This window comes from Ambystoma mexicanum, chromosome 9 (genome assembly GCF_040938575.1).
Source record: "Ambystoma mexicanum isolate Mex_15411 chromosome 9, UKY_AmexF1_1, whole genome shotgun sequence".
In the NCBI taxonomy this organism is placed as follows: Eukaryota; Metazoa; Chordata; class Amphibia; order Caudata; family Ambystomatidae; genus Ambystoma; species Ambystoma mexicanum.
This window is the reverse complement of record NC_090931.1, coordinates 129564203-129581746: the sequence shown is the minus strand read 5'-3', so window position 1 is coordinate 129581746 and position 17544 is coordinate 129564203.

The following is a 17544-nucleotide window of genomic DNA, read 5'->3' as shown; positions in this document are numbered from 1 at the left end:
CCAGGCCCCCACCCATGTCTCCCACCACCCCCACGCCCCAGCCACCAGGGGCACCCTCCACCAGGCCCCCACTCATGTCTCCCACCACCGCCAACCCCCAGCCACCAGGGGCACCCTCCACCAGGCCCCCACCCATGTCTCCCACCACCCCCACCCCCCAGCCACCAGGGGCACCCTCCACCAGGCCCCCACTCATGTCTCCCACCACCCCCACCCCCCAGCATCCAGGGGCACCCTCCACCAGCCCCCCACCCATGTCTCCCACCACCCCCACCCCCCAGCCACCAGGGGCACCCTCCACCAGGCTCCCACTCATGTCTCCCACCACCCCCACCCCCCAGCCACCAGGGGCACCCTCCACCAGGCCCCCACTCATGTCTCCCACCACCCCCACCCCCAGCCACCAGGGGCACCCTCCACCAGGCCCCCACCCATGTCCCCTATCACCCCCACCCCCCAGCCACCATGGGCAGCCTCCACCAGGTCCTCACAATCCCCAATCATGTGCGTTATGGTCAGCCTCCACAGCCAAAAAGCCCTACCAAGTAACCCATTCACCCACATGGAAATGGAAATTACATGTTACACCCCCAATGTTCATAAAGCTAATGAACCCATGTCCGTCACACACAATGGTTGCAATTGAATGGGAAAACACCCAACATGACATGCATGAAACCAATGAGATGATACCACACAGTGAAGTATGAAAACAAAATTGTATTAAAAAAAAGAAGAATGCAAAAGAAATGAAACAAACTACAATGGGAATGAAAAAAAGATAAGCTGCATGTCCGTTTAAAAAAATAAAAACACCAAATCCTAATCCAAAAAAATGTTGTCCAAAGTCAAATGAAAAATAAAATCAATCCAATGAAGAACTATGTACAAAACATCCAAGGGTCCATGAGCCCAACTGAACAAAGGAAACCTACAAAAAACCCTAACTAAAATGCAACTATATACAAAAAGTGGAGCAGTGTCCGTCGACTCCAAATCATAAGAACAAACAAAGGAAACCTAAAACTAAAGAACTATATACAAAGGCGGCGGGCAAGTCCAGCGGCTCACTCCGTGGTGTTCCGGGCCAGGGCATCATCGAACTCCTGTTCGATGTCCCGGAGGCGGTCCTGTTCCATGGCCCCGAGGGTCCGCAGGGACGACGCCGTGTCCTCCTCCAACCCCCTGCGGATTGCCTCGAGGCACTCGGCCCGCCTCAGGGCCCTCCGCATGGAGTTCCCCGCCCTGACCATTGTGAGCCGCGCCTCTTCCGCCCACCGCCGCTCCGCACCTATGGCGTGGCCCAACCGCTGCCACACGGAAGACACTCTCTGTCCTGGGTCCTCCTGCCCTCCGGCCGATGCCTGCCCCTCCGATGTCAAAGGCCCCGAGCCTTCATGGCTCCCACCATGTTGCTGCTGCTGCTCTGCCTCTGCCCGTGCACTGCCTCCTGGTGCCTGCACATCCTCCACCAGCTGGGGTGCAGTCGTAGATGTGGCCACCCCTGCTGGACGTCCGACTCCCGACTGTGGCAGGGATGCCTCCTCCACCAGCCTGGCCGCACCGTCAGAGGCAGCACCACAGGGCACCCAGGTGACTGATGGGTGGTAAGATGGCACAGAGGACGACTGCCGCGTAGGGGGTCCAGTTGAGGAGGGGGTCGGAGAAAGCCCCATCAGACGGAGGAATCCGGCCTAGGTGACCTGTCCCAGCAGGCTGACGTGGTCAACGAGCCATTCGAGATGACGTGCAGTCTCTCCATGAAAAGACTGCAGGTCACCTCGCATGGCCCGTTGACGCAACGCCACACCAGCCAGGACAGGCTCAATCTGGACCTGGATGGCCACGTCCGCAGGCAGAGGAAGGCCAGTTGACGTCAGCTCATCCCCTGCCTGAAAACGGGTCTGGACATAGGCATCCCTGCTGGTGCAAGATGATGCAGGGACAGGATCGGGGACAGGATTGCACACAGGCACCTCCGCGGCGGCCTGTGCTGCCTCCTGTCCCTGGTCCTGCACTGCACCACTAGCACCAGTGGGATCCCCACCTCCAGACCCCGTCTCTGGTGCTTGCACGGCCTCCTCCTCCACCAAACCCCCCACCAACCTGGATGACTCCGTGCCATCTTCCCCTGTTGGGCCCTGTGGGGTCCCAGCTGCCCCTTCTGCTGCCGAGGAGTCCAACTCCAACCTCCGCCTCTTGGACCTCCCTCCGGCAGCTGCGGCCTGGGACGCGGCACCGGACTCCTCACTCCCCGACGAGATGAAAACACGGGAGGGGAGCCGGGCCTTGCATCTCCGGCTGGCGGTGGGATCCCCGCCGCTGTGCTCCACAGCACCTTCTCCGCCCTCTTCATCAGTTGACGCTGCAGACAGGGAGAAACAAAACACAGGCATCAGGGCACTGTACAATGGACACATACACACATGACAGTTGCACATGAGTGGCATTGGCAAACCTCAGACATGTCATCACAATCCCCAACACACATGTCATTACAACTCGCACACATGAGCCATACCACAGCCATTTCGCAACTGCCACCACCATCCCTACACATACAACAGCATGAGCAGCCAAAGGTGAGCCAGACATCACGTGCAACACAGGAAGTGCACCACACATGTACACACACCACCACACTTGCATGCATGTGTACACCTCTGCCAAGTGTCGCACTATTCAAATGGGCATCCATGTCACATCTGCCAATCAGGCCTCCACATACCGCTGTCACATGCATCCATGTTGCATCACTGTTGCACCCTTGTCAAATACACACACATGCACATGTACATAGTGCTGATACATGCAGTTGAAAACAACATACATGCGTGACATCACGGACATGTCTACTTACATACACATTCATCCAAACATGTGTGCCCACACAACTGCATTTGGCATGCAAGCCTACACACACAAGCACCATCCATGTCTCACACATTACAGCCCTCGCATGTGTCAGCCCCACGACCCTGTACACCCCCACCCATACTCGACCCCATACAAACAGATGTGCAACCTGCACACTACCGAATAATCACCACACGCACTGCTCACAATCAGGATGCATGTGCACTCACCGCTCGACTCCAGACGGGTCTGCTTCTCTAGGACCTGGACGTGGAGCACTGGGGATATGCGTTCCAGGACCCTCATCTGTTCTTCCGACAAGTGGCCCCGGCGCCCCTTGGCATCCGCTGCCTTCAAGAGGCGCCGGGCCTTGTTCAGGGTCCTGGACCTGAAGTCCTCCCAGCGCTTCCTGACATGTTGTAAGTCGCGGACTGCCACCCCCTCCGCGTTGATGGCAGTCATGATGTCAGTCCAGATCCGAGTCCGTCCTTCCTTGTCGGCGCGGGAACTTCCTGCCTCTGGGGTTGTCATGTCGGGGCAAACACCATCTGTGACCACTGACAACCCCCGGCCAGAGAGGCAGAGGGGCACCAGCTTCAGTGCCACCGAAGTTGGTGTCCTGGTGGAGCAAGTCCTGGGGCAGTATGATGCCCTCTTCGGAAGTTCCCGCGCCGACAAGGAAGGACGGACTCGGATCTGGACTGACATCGTGACTGCCATCAACGCGGAGGGGGTGGCAGTCCGCGACTTACAACATGTCAGGAAGCGCTGGGAGGACTTCAGGTCCAGGACCCTGAACAAGGCCCGGCGCCTCTTGAAGGCAGCGGATGCCAAGGGGCGCCGGGGCCACTTGTCGGAAGAACAGATGAGGGTCCTGGAACGCATATCCCCAGCGCTCCACGTCCAGGTCCTAGAGAAGCAGACCCGTCTGGAGTCGAGCGGTGAGTGTACATGCATCCTGATTGTGAGCAGTGCGTGTGGTGATTATTCGGTAGTGTGCAGGTTGCACATCTGTTTGTATGGGGTCGAGTATGGGTGGGGGTGTACAGGGCCGTGGGGCTGACACATGCGAGGGCTGTAATGTGTGAGACATGGATGGTGCTTGTGTGTGTAGGCTTGCATGCCAAATGCAGTTGTGTGGACACACATGTTTGGATGAATGTGTATGTAAGTAGACATGTCCGTGATGTCACGCATGTATGTTGTTTTCGGCTGCATGTATCAGCACTGTGTACATGTGCATGTGTGTGTATTTGACAAGGGTACAACAGTGATGCAACATGGATGCATGTGACAGCGGTATGTGGAGGCCTGATTGGCAGATGTGACATGGATGCCCATCTGAACAGTGCGACACTTGGCAGAGGTGTACACATGCATGCAAGTGTGGTGGTGTGTGTACATGTGTGGTGCACTTCCTGTGTTGCACGTGATGTCTGGCTCACCTTTGGCTGCTCATGCTGTTGTATGTGTAGGGATGGTGGTGGCAGTTGCGATATGGCTGTGGTATGGCTCATGTGTGCGAGTTGTAATGACATGTGTGTTGGGGATTGTGATGACATGTCTGAGGTTTGCCAATGCCACTCATGTGCAACTGTCATGTGTGTATGTGTCCATTGTACAGTGCCCTGATGCCTGTGTTTTGTTTCTCCCTGTCTGCAGCGTCAACTGATGAAGAGGGCGGAGAAGGTGCTGTGGAGCACAGCGGCGGGGATCCCACCGCCAGCCGGAGACGCAAGGCCCGGCTCCCCTCCCGTGTTGTCATCTCGTCGGGGAGTGAGGAGTCCGGTGCCGCGTCCCAGGCCGCAGCTGCCGGGGGGAGGTCCAAGAGGCGGAGGTTGGAGTCGGACTCCTCGGCAGCAGAAGGGGCAGCTGGGACCCCACAGGGCTCAACAGGGGAAGATGGCACGGAGTCATCCAGGTTGGTGGGGGGTTTGGTGGAGGAGGAGGCCGTGCAAGCACCAGAGACGGGGTCTGGAGGTGGGGATCCCACTGGTGCTAGTGGTGCAGTGCAGGACCAGGGACAGGAGGCAGCACAGGCCGCCGCGGAGGTGCCTGTGTGCAATCCTGTCCCCGATCCTGTCCCTGCATCATCTTGCACCAGCAGGGATGCCTACGTCCAGACCCGTTTTCAGGCAGGGGATGAGCTGACGTCAACTGGCCTTCCTCTGCCTGCGGACGTGGCCATCCAGGTCCGGGTTGAGCCTGTCCTGGCTGGTGTGGCGTTGCGTCAACGGGCCATGCGAGGTGACCTGCAGTCTTTTCATGAAGAGACTGCACGTCATCTCGAATGGCTCGTTGACCACGTCAGCCTGCTGGGACAGGTCACCCAGGCCGGATTCCTCCGTCTGATGGGGCTTGCTCCGACCCCCTCCTCAACTGGACCCCCTACGCGCCAGTCGTCCTCTGTGCCATCTTCCCACCCATCAGTCACCTGGGTGCCCTGTGGTGCTGCCTCTGACGGTGCGGCCAGGCTGGTGGAGGAGGCATCCCTGCCACAGTCGGGAGTCGGACGTCCAGCAGGGGTGGCCACATCTACGACTGCACCCCAGCCGGCGGAGGATGTGCAGGCAGCAGGAGGCAGTGCACGGGCAGAGGCAGAGCAGCAGCAGCAACATGGTGGGAGCCATGAAGGCTCGGGGCCTTCGACATCGGAGGGGCAGGCATCGGCCGGAGGGCAGGAGGACCCAGGACAGAGAGTGTCTTCCGTGTGGCAGCGGTTGGGCCACGCCATAGGTGCGGAGCGGCGGCGGGCGGAAGAGGCGCGGCTCACAATGGTCAGGGCGGAGAACTCCATGCGGAGGGCCCTGAGGCGGGCCGAGTGCCTCGAGGCAATCCGCAGGGGGTTGGAGGAGGACACGGCGTCGTCCCTGCGGACCCTCGGGGCCATGGAACAGGACCGCCTCCGGGACATCGAACAGGAGTTCGATGATGCCCTGGCCCGGAACACCACAGAGTGAGCCGCTGGACTTGCCCGCCGCCTTTGTATATAGTTCTTTAGTTTTAGGTTTACTTTGTTTGTTCTTATGATTTGGAGTCGACGGACACTGCTCCACTTTTTGTATATAGTTGCATTTTAGTTAGGGGTTTTTGTAGGTTTCCTTTGTTCAGTTGGGCTCATGGACCCTTGGATGTTTTGTACATAGTTCTTCATTGGATCGATTTTATTTTTCATTTGACTTTGGACAACATTTTTTTGGATTAGGATTTGGTGTTTTTATTTTTTTAAACGGACATGCAGCTTATCTTTTTTTCATTCCCATTGTAGTTTGTTTCATTTCTTTTGCATTCTTCTTTTTTTTTAATACTATTTTGTTTTCATACCTCACTGTGTGGTATCATCTCATTGGTTTCATGCATGTTATGTTGGGTGTTTTCCCATTCAATTGCAACCATTGTGTGTGACGGACATGGGTTCATTAGCTTTATGAACATTGGGGGTGTAACATGTAATTTCCATTTCCATGTGGGTGAATGGGTTATTTGGTAGGGCTTTTTGGCTGTGGAGGCTGACCATAACGCACATGATTGGGGATTGTGAGGACCTGGTGGAGGCTGCCCATGGTGGCTGGGGGGTGGGGGTGGTGGGAGACATGGGTGGGGGCCTGGTGGAGGGTGCCCCTGCACTGCTGGGGGGGTGGGGGTGGTGGGATACATGAGTGGGGGCCTGGTGGAGGCTGCCCCTGGATGCTGGGGGGTGGGGGTGCAGGGGGACATGAGTGGGGGCCTGGTGGAGGGTGCCCCACACTGCTGGGGGGTGGGGGTGGTGGGAGACATGAGTGGGGGCCTGGTGGGGGCTGCCCATGGTGGCTGGGGGGTGGGGGTGGGTGGGAGACATGAGTGCGGGCCTGGTGGGGGCTGCCCATGGTGGCTGGGGGGTGGGGGTGGGTGGGAGACATGAGTGGGGGCCTGGTGGAGGCTGCCCATGGTGGCTGGGGGGTGGGGGTGGTGGGAGACATGGGTGGGGGCCTGGTGGAGGGTGCCCCTGCACTGCTGGGGGGTGGGGGTGGTGGGAGACATGAGTGGGGGCCTAGTGGAGGCTGCCCCTGGATGCTGGGGGTGGGGGTGCAGGGGGACATGAGTGGGGGCCTGGTGGAGGGTGCCCCACACTGTTGGGGGGTGGGGGTGGTGGGAGACATGAGTGGGGGCCTGGTGGAGGCTGCCCCTGGATGCTGGGGGGGTGGGGGTGCAGGGGGACATGAGTGGGGGCCTGGTGGAGGGTGCCCCACACTGCTGGGGGGTGGGGGTGGTGGGAGACATGAGTCGGGGCCTGGTGGGGGCTGCCCATGGTGGCTGGGGGGTGGGGGTGGGTGGGAGACATGAGTGGGGGCCTGGTGGGGGCTGCCCATGGTGGCTGGGGGGTGGGGGTGGGTGGGAGACATGAGTGGGGGCCTGGTGGAGGCTGCCCATGGTGGCTGGGGGGGTGGGGGTGGTGGGAGACATGGGTGGGGGCCTGGTGGAGGGTGCCCCTGCACTGCTGAGGGGGTGGGGGTGGTGGGAGACATGAGTGGGGGCCTGGTGGAGGCTGCCCCTGGATGCTGGGGGGTGGGGGTGGGTGGGAGACATGAGTGGGGGCCTGGTGGGGGCTGCCCATGGTGGCTGGGGGGTGGGGGTGGGTGGGAGACATGAGTGGAGGCCTGGTGGAGGGTGCCCATGGTGGCTGGGGGTGGGGGTGGGTGGGAGACATGAGTGGGGGCCTGGTGGGGGCTGCCCATGGTGGCTGGGGGGTGGGGGTGGTGGGAGACATGGGTGGGGGCCTGGTGGAGGGTGCCCCACACTGCTGGGGGGTGGGGGTGGTGGGAGACATGAGTGGGGGCCTGGTGGGGGCTGCCCATGGTGGCTGGGGGGTGGGGGTGGTGGGAGACATGGGTGGGGGCCTGGTGGAGGGTGCCCCACACTGCTGGGGGTGGGGGTGGTGGGAGACATGAGTGGGGGCCTGGTGGAGGGTGCCCCTGGATGCTGGGGAGTGGGGGTGATAGGGGCCATCAGTGGGGGCCTGGTGGAGGGTGCCCCTGGATGCTGGGGGGTGGGGGTGCAGGGGGACATGAGTGGGGGCCTGGTGGTGCTGCCCCTGCACTGCTGGGGGGTTCGGGTGATAGGGGCCATGAGTGGGGGCCTGGTGGAGGGTGCCCCACACTGCTGGGGGGTGGGGGTGCTGGGTGACATGAGCAGGTGTGCAGGGTAGTTCCCTGTGGTGTCGGCTGCCTGCAGGGGCCGTGGAGGGTGTACAGGGAATACCTGGGAGCACACAGCCAAATCGCGTGTGGAAATTCCCGCGCACGTACCCGGCCAAATCGCGTGTGAGACTTCCCGCGCACCCCTGAGATCCAGGTACCCAGCCAAATTGCGTGTGGAAATTCCCGCGCACGTACCCGGCCAAATCGCGTGGGCAACTTCCTGCACACCCCTGAAATCCACGTACCCTGCCAAATCGCGTGTGGGACTTCCCGCGCACCCCTGAGATCCACGTACCCAGCCAAATCGCGTGTGGAAATTCCCGCGCACGTACCCTGCCAAATCGCGTGTGCAACTTCCCGCGCACCCCTGAAATCCACGTACCCTGCCAAATCGCGTGTGGGACTTCCCGCACACCCCTGAGATCCACGTACCCAGCCAAATCGCGTGTGGAAATTCCCGCGCACGTACCCGGCCAAATCGCGTGTGGAACTTCCCGCGCACCCCTGAAATCCACGTACCCTGCCAAATCGCGTGTGAGACTTCCCGCGCACCCCGGTATACACGCACAAGTATTTTTTGTCAGCGGGTGTCCGTGTTGTTGGGTACCCCTTTGCACGTCATTTGTCCTGGAGGGCCACAGTATAGGACATTCATCATGGCTGTATATAGGTGCTATTTGTTGGCGCACCTTTTGGCGCACATTTCTTCCAGGCGCAGAGACGCTACCGCCTGCTTTGTTGTGGCGGTCGTGTTTGTGCCTGTGCGCTGGTTTGAGCGTGCGCTTTTTCGCCCTATTCTATTCCATGAATACGTGTTGTAGGCGAGCGTGTGGGCGTTCCGCGCACTTGTACCCTGTACTTCCCCCGTGACGCCCACATTTTGGCAAGTTGTTCCCCATTCCGAGTGTTACGCCCCGTGTTCCACCTACTTTTGTTGCGTGCGCCGCGCTATGTGCGATTTTCGCTGTGGCCTGTGCGATTTTCGCTGTGACCTGGCGCACGCAGTTAGATGGCCTGTGCGCCAACGTGCGCCGCGCACTTTTTTATCGCACATCCGATGGTTTTCTCGCGCTCGGCCTTCCATGAATCGATGCGCGCTGCTTTTCGTGCGATTTTCGCACTTGCACTGCGATTTTCGCTATTCCACTGCGATTCGCACGTTTTTGCCCACTTGCGCCGCGCTAATTATTCCATGAATCGGCCTGTTAATCCTAGCAAGTTCTCTCCACAATCTTCTGTCAAAAGAAATGGACACTGTTCTGTAAATGGTCCTATTGTAATTGGGACAGCTTCGGACATGGGGTTAATTACTGGTGTACCTGCGAACCCTACAGAAACATTCTTTTGCCCCGACAGTGGGATCTCCGGAACCAAGTGGTGGTCTATCGAGCACTTCTGGGCCCCTGTATCTACAAGGAAACGGTGCTCCTTATTCCCGACTCTCATTTCTACGTAGGGTCCTCTCTGATTCACGGGAATAGACACTGGGCCTCATTACAACCCTGGCGTTGGACCATGGTGCTATTAGCACCATGGTCCATGCCGGATTCCCCCATGGTGGATGGCGGATTTACCGCCCTATTCCAATGTTGGCGGGGCGGTAAATCCCCATTCACCATGGTCCCTTCCCCATTCCCATTTTTGGCCCATAGTGCTCAATGGGAATGGGGAAGGTGCTAATTACGGCACCGTAAATTACGGTGCCGTAATTAGCACCAAGGTCCCTTAGCAGGTTGAACTTTAACGCCTGCGAAAAGCAGGCGTTAAAGTGTGAATCTGGCGTGAAGGGTTTAACAGCGTCGCAGCCTTTTACGGCGCCGTTAACCCCTTAATGCCAGGGTTGTAATGAGGCCCACTGGTTCCGACCCCTGCCGTGGGCTGTCCTATCGCGAAAATAACACATCGTCCGATGTGTAGTCACCGCTGCTGCTATAATACGTGTTTGGCTGTGTATCAAAAATATTCCCATTTCCCCCTCGGTGTCCTCCACTCTGATCATTTCTCTGTTGGCCCTGCCCGCCATGATTTTGATTCGAAACACTTTGGTTCAATGCCTAGTTCTGTTGCGCTTGGTTTTGACCATAGGATTGGTTTTGAGTACCTCCATTGGTATATCCCTGCTGCTGTTGCATGCTATTTCTGCGCGGGCCGTTTGACCCCTGATGTGCTCTATGAGGCCTTCTCTGACCAAATCCACCTCTATTCTGTAGGTGCGGGCATTGCGCTCGCCAGTGTCCTTCCTCCTTACAGTACGCACATTGATTTACTCCCAATGACACCCCATGCATATTATTCAAATTTCCTCTGCCTTGTGCATTTCCTCTACCGCTATTGTATCCAATGACCTGCTGCAGTAACACCCCTACTATCATTCGCATTGCTTCTTTTCTCATCTCCAATGGGTACCCATTACATATCTCACTTACTTCCTTTACTGACGTTCTTTTGTTCAACATCCATCGCATTGTTTCTCCCACCCATACCTGCAATCTTTGTTTATCACCTATTTGTCCCGGTATCGGCAAATGCTTTGTACCACCTGAAAAAACTCTCGGCCACGATTTTTGCATATACAACCTCGACGCCTCCTTCCTACCTTTCTTAATATACTCACTACTATATTCAGGTGTAGCAAACATCTCAGCATATCTGTCTTCCATTTCATTTTTTACTTCAATGAGTTTGTGCACATGTTTTCTTACATCCTCATCTTTTTGCTCACTGCGTGCTAACTTATTCAAATCTAACAATCGCTGTGTCAGTAAATTCCCAAGTATCTTTTTCCATTCTCCCACCAAAATTTCCCCCATACATTCCAACACTACCTGTCTCTCGTCGCTTCTTCGGTACCCATATAATGAGGCCAATGCTGCCGTCCCATCATTTCGTTCTATGTACATTTCTGCCTCTTGCCGTAATTCAATCTTTCTTTCTTTGCTGATCGCGCTTCGAGTTACCCGTCCAAATCCTGTTCCTTCAGCCCCGCCTCTCGCCTCCCTGGTCTCAATTTCGACTTCGGGAGGGGCGGATGGTGCTGAATCTGTCTCTGGAGCGGGAGGTACGGATGGGACAAGTGACACAGGTGGCATCTGTGAAGGGCCTTCCTGGGTGCTGGGAAATTGCGTGTCCGCGGTCTGCGCTTGTGGGAGGGCTCGAGCTGTGGGTGGGGCTTGGGTTAATGCTTGGGTGAGGGGAAGTGCTTGGGCTACGGGAGGGGGTACAAAAGCTACTGGTTGGACCTGCGCAGTCACTACTGGCGTGTTTGGTTTCGATTCTGGTTTTGGGCCTCGACCCGTGTTAGTTAACAAATGTTCCATTAATTCGTCTGCTATGTGTAGTTCCCGCTGCGGGTATACTCCTTCTATGTTCATTTGGTCACGTCTCCCTTCCCGTCTTAGACTTGCCATCCACTCCTCCTCCTCCTTTTCTTCTGCTACCTCAAGCTTCGATTTGTGCCTACGTGCATGCTTCTCTCTACTCCTAAGTCGGAGCATTGCTTCCCTCCTCCAATCGTTGACAGTCTCAAAAGCTGCGGGTCGCGCTTTTTTCCTAATCAGCACCCTTTCTAGGTTATCTATCCTCGCCATCTCAAAGCTACCATTAATCAGACACTGATGGTCGTGTTGCTTTCTAGTTTACCTATGCCAAATTTCACAAAATGTTATCGCACCCACACCATATTTTGCATACATGTCATAAGCCGGCGTTCCCCCAGGTGGTGCACTTTGGCCATATTCCAAGGACTGTCTACCGCAGCTGAAAAGCCCCGCTAAAGTGGACAGTACTCCAGGCATGTTTTTTTTTAACCTTCTCCTTTAGTTAGCTAACCTTTACCTGGACGTTTGAATTTGCAAAATCAACACTCTACCAAAAATCAGGTTTTTATTTGAATCGGGGAATGACTCACCTGATAAAACAAGTCGCCTGTCCTAACGCAACCTCTCCCAACGTCGTGTCTGCGCTCCTCTGGCTTCTGCCTCATCTCGGGACCCTCGCCTCCTTTGCCCTCTGGCCCGGTACGTCGATCAGGGATCAGATGTGTGCAGATCTGCGGAAGGAATCTCTCCTCACTTCTACAGGGCGCCCCGTACACTTCTTGATCCTGGCTCGATCGTCCCGTCCTCGCCGTTCTTCCGCCTTTACTCCGTTACAACGTATACGATGGGGCAAGTGGGGGAGGGTCCCTATTCGGGCGCCATCTTGATATGGAAACAAGGCAATAACCATACACGAAAAGATGCGCCAGACACGAGGTTCAAATTCCCAATGCTAGGGTTTATTGCAAGCAAGAATAGTCCCAATTGGCCAATTCTGGTCTCACGCCCCGCGACGTGAGTTTCCTAGACCTCTAGGGATGTAAGAGAGCGAATTACGTACATCAGTTACATATATACAAAATTCATATCACACAATCAGCTATGTCATGTTTAACACCCTCCTTTATTAAGTTTCCTTGAACTCGGAATGACGATGGATATTTCCAACGGGTATGACAATTATGACACTTTTGATGTCTATTCTAGTAACAATGTGCAATTTAGAAAGTGCGGAGGAATCTTTCAGGTGTTGAACAGAACACGGTGGTTCTGTTCTTGGAAGCAAGCTGCACACGGGGGAAGAGCCACATTCCATACTTTGCTATCTTTGAGGTGCTATTCGTGTCCTGGGAGCCCACATGCTCTACAGAGTTTTGCGAAGGGGGGGCCATAGGAAAAGCATAATTCAAGCCTTTAGCTGTTTTATTCTAACATATTCTACCATTGTACGAGACTGGCTGGCAGCTGTGAAGTGATTAAATGCCCTGCAGCTCTCCCTCAAGGCTACAGAGAGGGAGCGTGGGCATTCCTTTCTGGGCTACTCATGAGGAGTTTTAACGAACTCCTCAGTCCTGCGACCTTGCTCTTTCATTTTCAGACAACAATGTTAACAGTTGAGCAGAGTAAGCAGAAATCGCAAGAATTGCAAGCTGCAAAGCAGTTTTTAGACAGAAAGCAATGAGCAATGGTTAACAAGCAAAATGGCGATTCTGCTACGTTTAAAATGGCCGCTTGTTGGTCAAGCATAACACTCTAGCTTTCTATAATTCGGTGCATAAGACGGTTGGCCTACGGCCATCAAGTTACGTCTGTCATTCAAATGAAGGGTATTCCCTTTTCCAGATTGACACTGTAAGCAAACAGCAGGCATGGCAGGAGGAGATCCCATTTCCTCTTTAGGGGCTCTTCCAAAGCACCTAGCATGCCCTTGAGAGTTTTATTAAATCTCTCAACCAGACCATTGGTCTGGGGATGGAAAGAGGTGGAGAACTTATAGGTTACTCCGTACTCTTTCCACATGGTCTTCATGTAACTAGACATGAAGTTGGATCCTCTGTCAGAGACAACCTCTTTGGGGAATCCAACACGGGTGAAAATGCCCAGGAGAGCCCTGGCAACCACCTTGGCAATTACAGTCCGAAGGGGTACAGCCTCAGGGTATCTGGCGGCATGATCTACCAAACCCAGGATGAACTGATGTCCACCTGACGTGGGAGGATCAAGGGGACCGACAATGTCGATGCCCACCCTCTCAAATGGTGTGCCAACCACTGGCAATGGTTGCAGTGGGGCAATGACACTGCCTCCAGTCTTGCCAGACAACTGACAAGTTGGGCAGGTCCTGCAGTGGGACTCCACTTCTACTCCCATCCGGGGCCAGTAGAAATGGGCAGAGAGCCTCTGCTTAGTCTTCTTGGTACCAAGATGACCAGCTAAGGGCACCTCATGCGCCAACTGCAGTAGGAAGGGCCTGTAAGCCTGGGGTACCACCAACCTCTTGAGGGCACCAGGTTCAGGCTTAGTGGGCTCCCTAACAAGGAGCTCACGCTCCCAATAAATCCAGAATGTCCTAGGCACTTCTCCTTGTGCCTGGGACAGGGCCTGCTTCCTCAGACCCTCGAGAGAGTGACACTCTCAGCTAACAAGCATTGAAGATTGGGATGATCCTCCGGGTTGAGAACCTCTCCCACAGGAGAGTCTTCTGGATCTTCTGCCACAGGACTTGAGACGGGGTTTACCACTGGACCCAGCCCGTCTAGAGCATGGATCCCAATGGGTGCTGTAGGAACAGCAGGAAGAGAAGGAGCTCCCTCCACAGAGGTGGCCTTCTTGCTCTTCCTTCATCTTGCCTTAGGCCGTGCCTTTGGCTCGGGTACCTGACTCACAGCCAGACCCGGGGTCACCTGCGACCTAGTGACCACAGCCGCAGTCATGGGAAGACCATCCGAGATCAATCCCAACTCTACTAGATCATTTCCTAACAGAATGTTAGCAGGGACATTGTCCTGAACCAGGACAGGAAGCTTTGCTGTCTTGTCTCCAATTACGAGTGTGACTCAGGCTACAGGCGATAATTTGGGAGGCCCACCAGCTAACCTGGTGGTTCTCAGAGGAGCGCCTACATAGTCCTCTGGCTTGAGCAGGGTCCTGTCCACCACTGTCATGCTTGCCCCAGTGTCTCTCAAACCAGTAGAAGGCTGGCCAGTCAGAAGGACACTTCTCAAAAATCTACGGGTGTTCTGTGGGATAGTCGCCAGTACTTCTGCGTACTGGTCCCAGGCCCCAAGGGACACTAAAGAAATCTCTACAGGAGTACCAAATGTGATTCCGGTAGAGGAGGGGAGGACAGTGGCCTCCACCTCAGACAGGGGGTAAGGGTAGGTCAGGCTGACAGCCTGTACTCCAAGTGCCTTACCTTTACACTTGGAGTCACCCCTCTTGTGATCCAGAGCCCCACAATCCCAACAAGTCCAGGGGTGCGGGGTACGGTACTGGAACCACCGGGAGCCTGCTTTGCAGCAGGTGGACCACTACTCTTATTCCCACCCACAGATGACTTATCCCTAATAGATTTGTGGGTCTTAGGAGAGGAGGGTTTAGGTTTATTCGAATGTGACTGCTTTTGAGACTCCTCAGCTTTCTGAGAGGCCCCATTTTCTTTGTCCTTGTCCTTCCTACTGGAGCCCTTAGGGGACACCCGGTGGGAGACCCACTTGTCAGCCAACCTAGCCAGCTTAAAGGGATCCAAAATATTCTGGTCAGCAACAAACTGACGCAGCTCCGGTGAACAGGCTTCAGAAAAATGCTCAAAAAACAACAGGCGGGACAATTCAACAAAAGTTTTCACCTTGTAACCATCAGTCCACCCCATCATGTTCATGTGCGCAGCACTCACCCAGTCAACCCAAGACACATTCTCTCTTTTCTTAAAATCCCTGAACCTTTTAAGGTATTGGGTAGGTGTCTTGCCAAACTTGGCAATCAAAGCAGACTTCATGCACTCATACTGACCCCTTTCTTCCACACTCAACTTCAGAAAACAGTCATATCCAGTTTGAGGCACTCTGCTTAGCGAACACTTAGCCCAATCTCTTTTGTCAACATCATGAATTGCACAAGCCATTTCAAACGCTTCAATCCATTGGAGGATATCAGAACCCTCCACAAACACAACAACCAAATCTTTCATAAATTTAGTTGCTGGGGACCTGACACTCTCACTGGGTTTCGCTGAAGTCTAGCTTTCTCTAGCTGGATTCTCTGACATTCAGTGTCCTTGTCTTCGAGTTTAAGATCCCTATTCTTGAGTTCAACTTGTTGCGCCAGCTCCTCCTTCTTAAGCTTAGCATCTATTTCCAACTTGCGATATTCAAAGGCCAATTTCATCCTTAATAACTCAAGCTCCAAGGAATTGCTGGGGTTCGGAATAGAGGCAGCAGGAATGGTGGCATTCCCAGAAACAGATTCAGTAGAAACCCCAGGGGCAGAGTCCTCATTGGTTGCATTCCCCCCCTCATTAAGAGTTTGTCATCGGTCTGGTAGTCCACCAGGGCAGCTATCAGCTCAGCCCTAGACTTAGCCACAAAGTCTAACTCCCTGGCTTCCCAAGCACTCCGGAGAGCATCTAAGCTCATCCGAGTCAATTTACCATTTGCAATAGACTCCATTGCTTGTAATGCAGTTATTTTGTACACAAGCAAACCTTAATTTAATAAAGTGCAGATATTTTGTAAGTGGCATGGTTATATACTGATTCTTAAAACCATAAGCATCCCACCGTTGCCACCAGTGTAAAGACTGGTAGGGGGTGTCTGTACTTCCGCTCTCTATATGGTAGAGGAGAGGCACAGAGGACCCCAGCCAAGATTCTCTATTTGGTAGCAATGGACGAGCAATCAAGGCCTAGCTTCTCAGGAGGTGATGCGGGCTGGTTCTTAAGTACAGTGTAGTCCCCGAACCCCCACAAAGGAATGTTCACACACTGTATTACTGAAAACACAGTCTTTATATAATTAATATTCAAAGGTATGTACACGATCACAATAATACACTTTGTACTCAGAAGTCAACAATGATAAATATATACCATTCTAAAGTGGTACCACCAATGTTATCGAATCTCATTAAAGTGCATCAACTGTACAGTTAAAATGTCACACAGATCAATAATGAGGAAACCAGCAATAGAGATAGGCAGGAACGTAAGATGGTTGAAACAGTAGTCTTATTTCCTCCTATTAAGGTTTTACCCCCCCCAATGTACCTGGTGGAGTAGAGTTCTCCGGAGATGCATCGACCAATCCTTCTTGAGTGACTCCCTTTAAAGCAGGAGCCACGGATCGTCAAGAGGCGTCGAGGAATTCGGCGTTCGGTGTCGGGGAATCAACTGCCCTTCTTGAGTGCCCTCCCTTTAAGGCTGGAGTCACGGGTCGTCGAACGTCCGACGGCGAACAGGTTGCACTACGGCCGTGAAGTGGCAGCTACGTTCCTAGCGGTGCTCGTCGACGACAGAGCGTTGGCGTTCTGCAAGGAAGAGGCGTGCGGGGCACCTCGGTGACGATAGTTCTGGGCCGCAAAGAGATGATGAAGAACTGTGGCCCAGCAAGGGCGTCGAGTCGTCGGTGTCTCTGTGGTCCTTAGGTGGCGGGATGCTCCTCGGCGCGTCGACGGTCAGGCCTTCTCCAGCGGGATAAAGCGGGAGACGATGCAGACGAGAGCGTCCGATGATCAAATAAAGTTCTTAGGCAAACGGGAGCACGGCGGCTCCGGTCGGCGACAGCGGTCATCGACAGTGGCGGACAACAGTCCGGGTGCTTCTCTTTGAGGTTCCGCGGCAGTCCCCGTCTCGGGTCGGCAGCCTGTCGAACGTCTGTCTACCAGGGAGCGTTGGCAAAGATCAGCTGTGCACGATGGTCCCTCGTAGCTTTTGAAGAGGGCGCCTTACCAGGTCCTCTCTGGGTCAGTCCTTGGAGGCACAGCAGCTTTCAGATTGTGAAGGAGAGCAACAGCACTTCTTCTCGTCCAGCGGGGCTTCAAGGTCAAGCTTCAGTTACTCCAGTTACTCGTCGTAGTGGACTTCAGCTTCTGAACACGATTCCTAGCAGTGAGAGGTCCCCAGATATACTGTTGATCTCCCATTCATTCCCCTGGGTCACACTCAAACATCCAATCATGACTAAGGGCATTCATGCAGG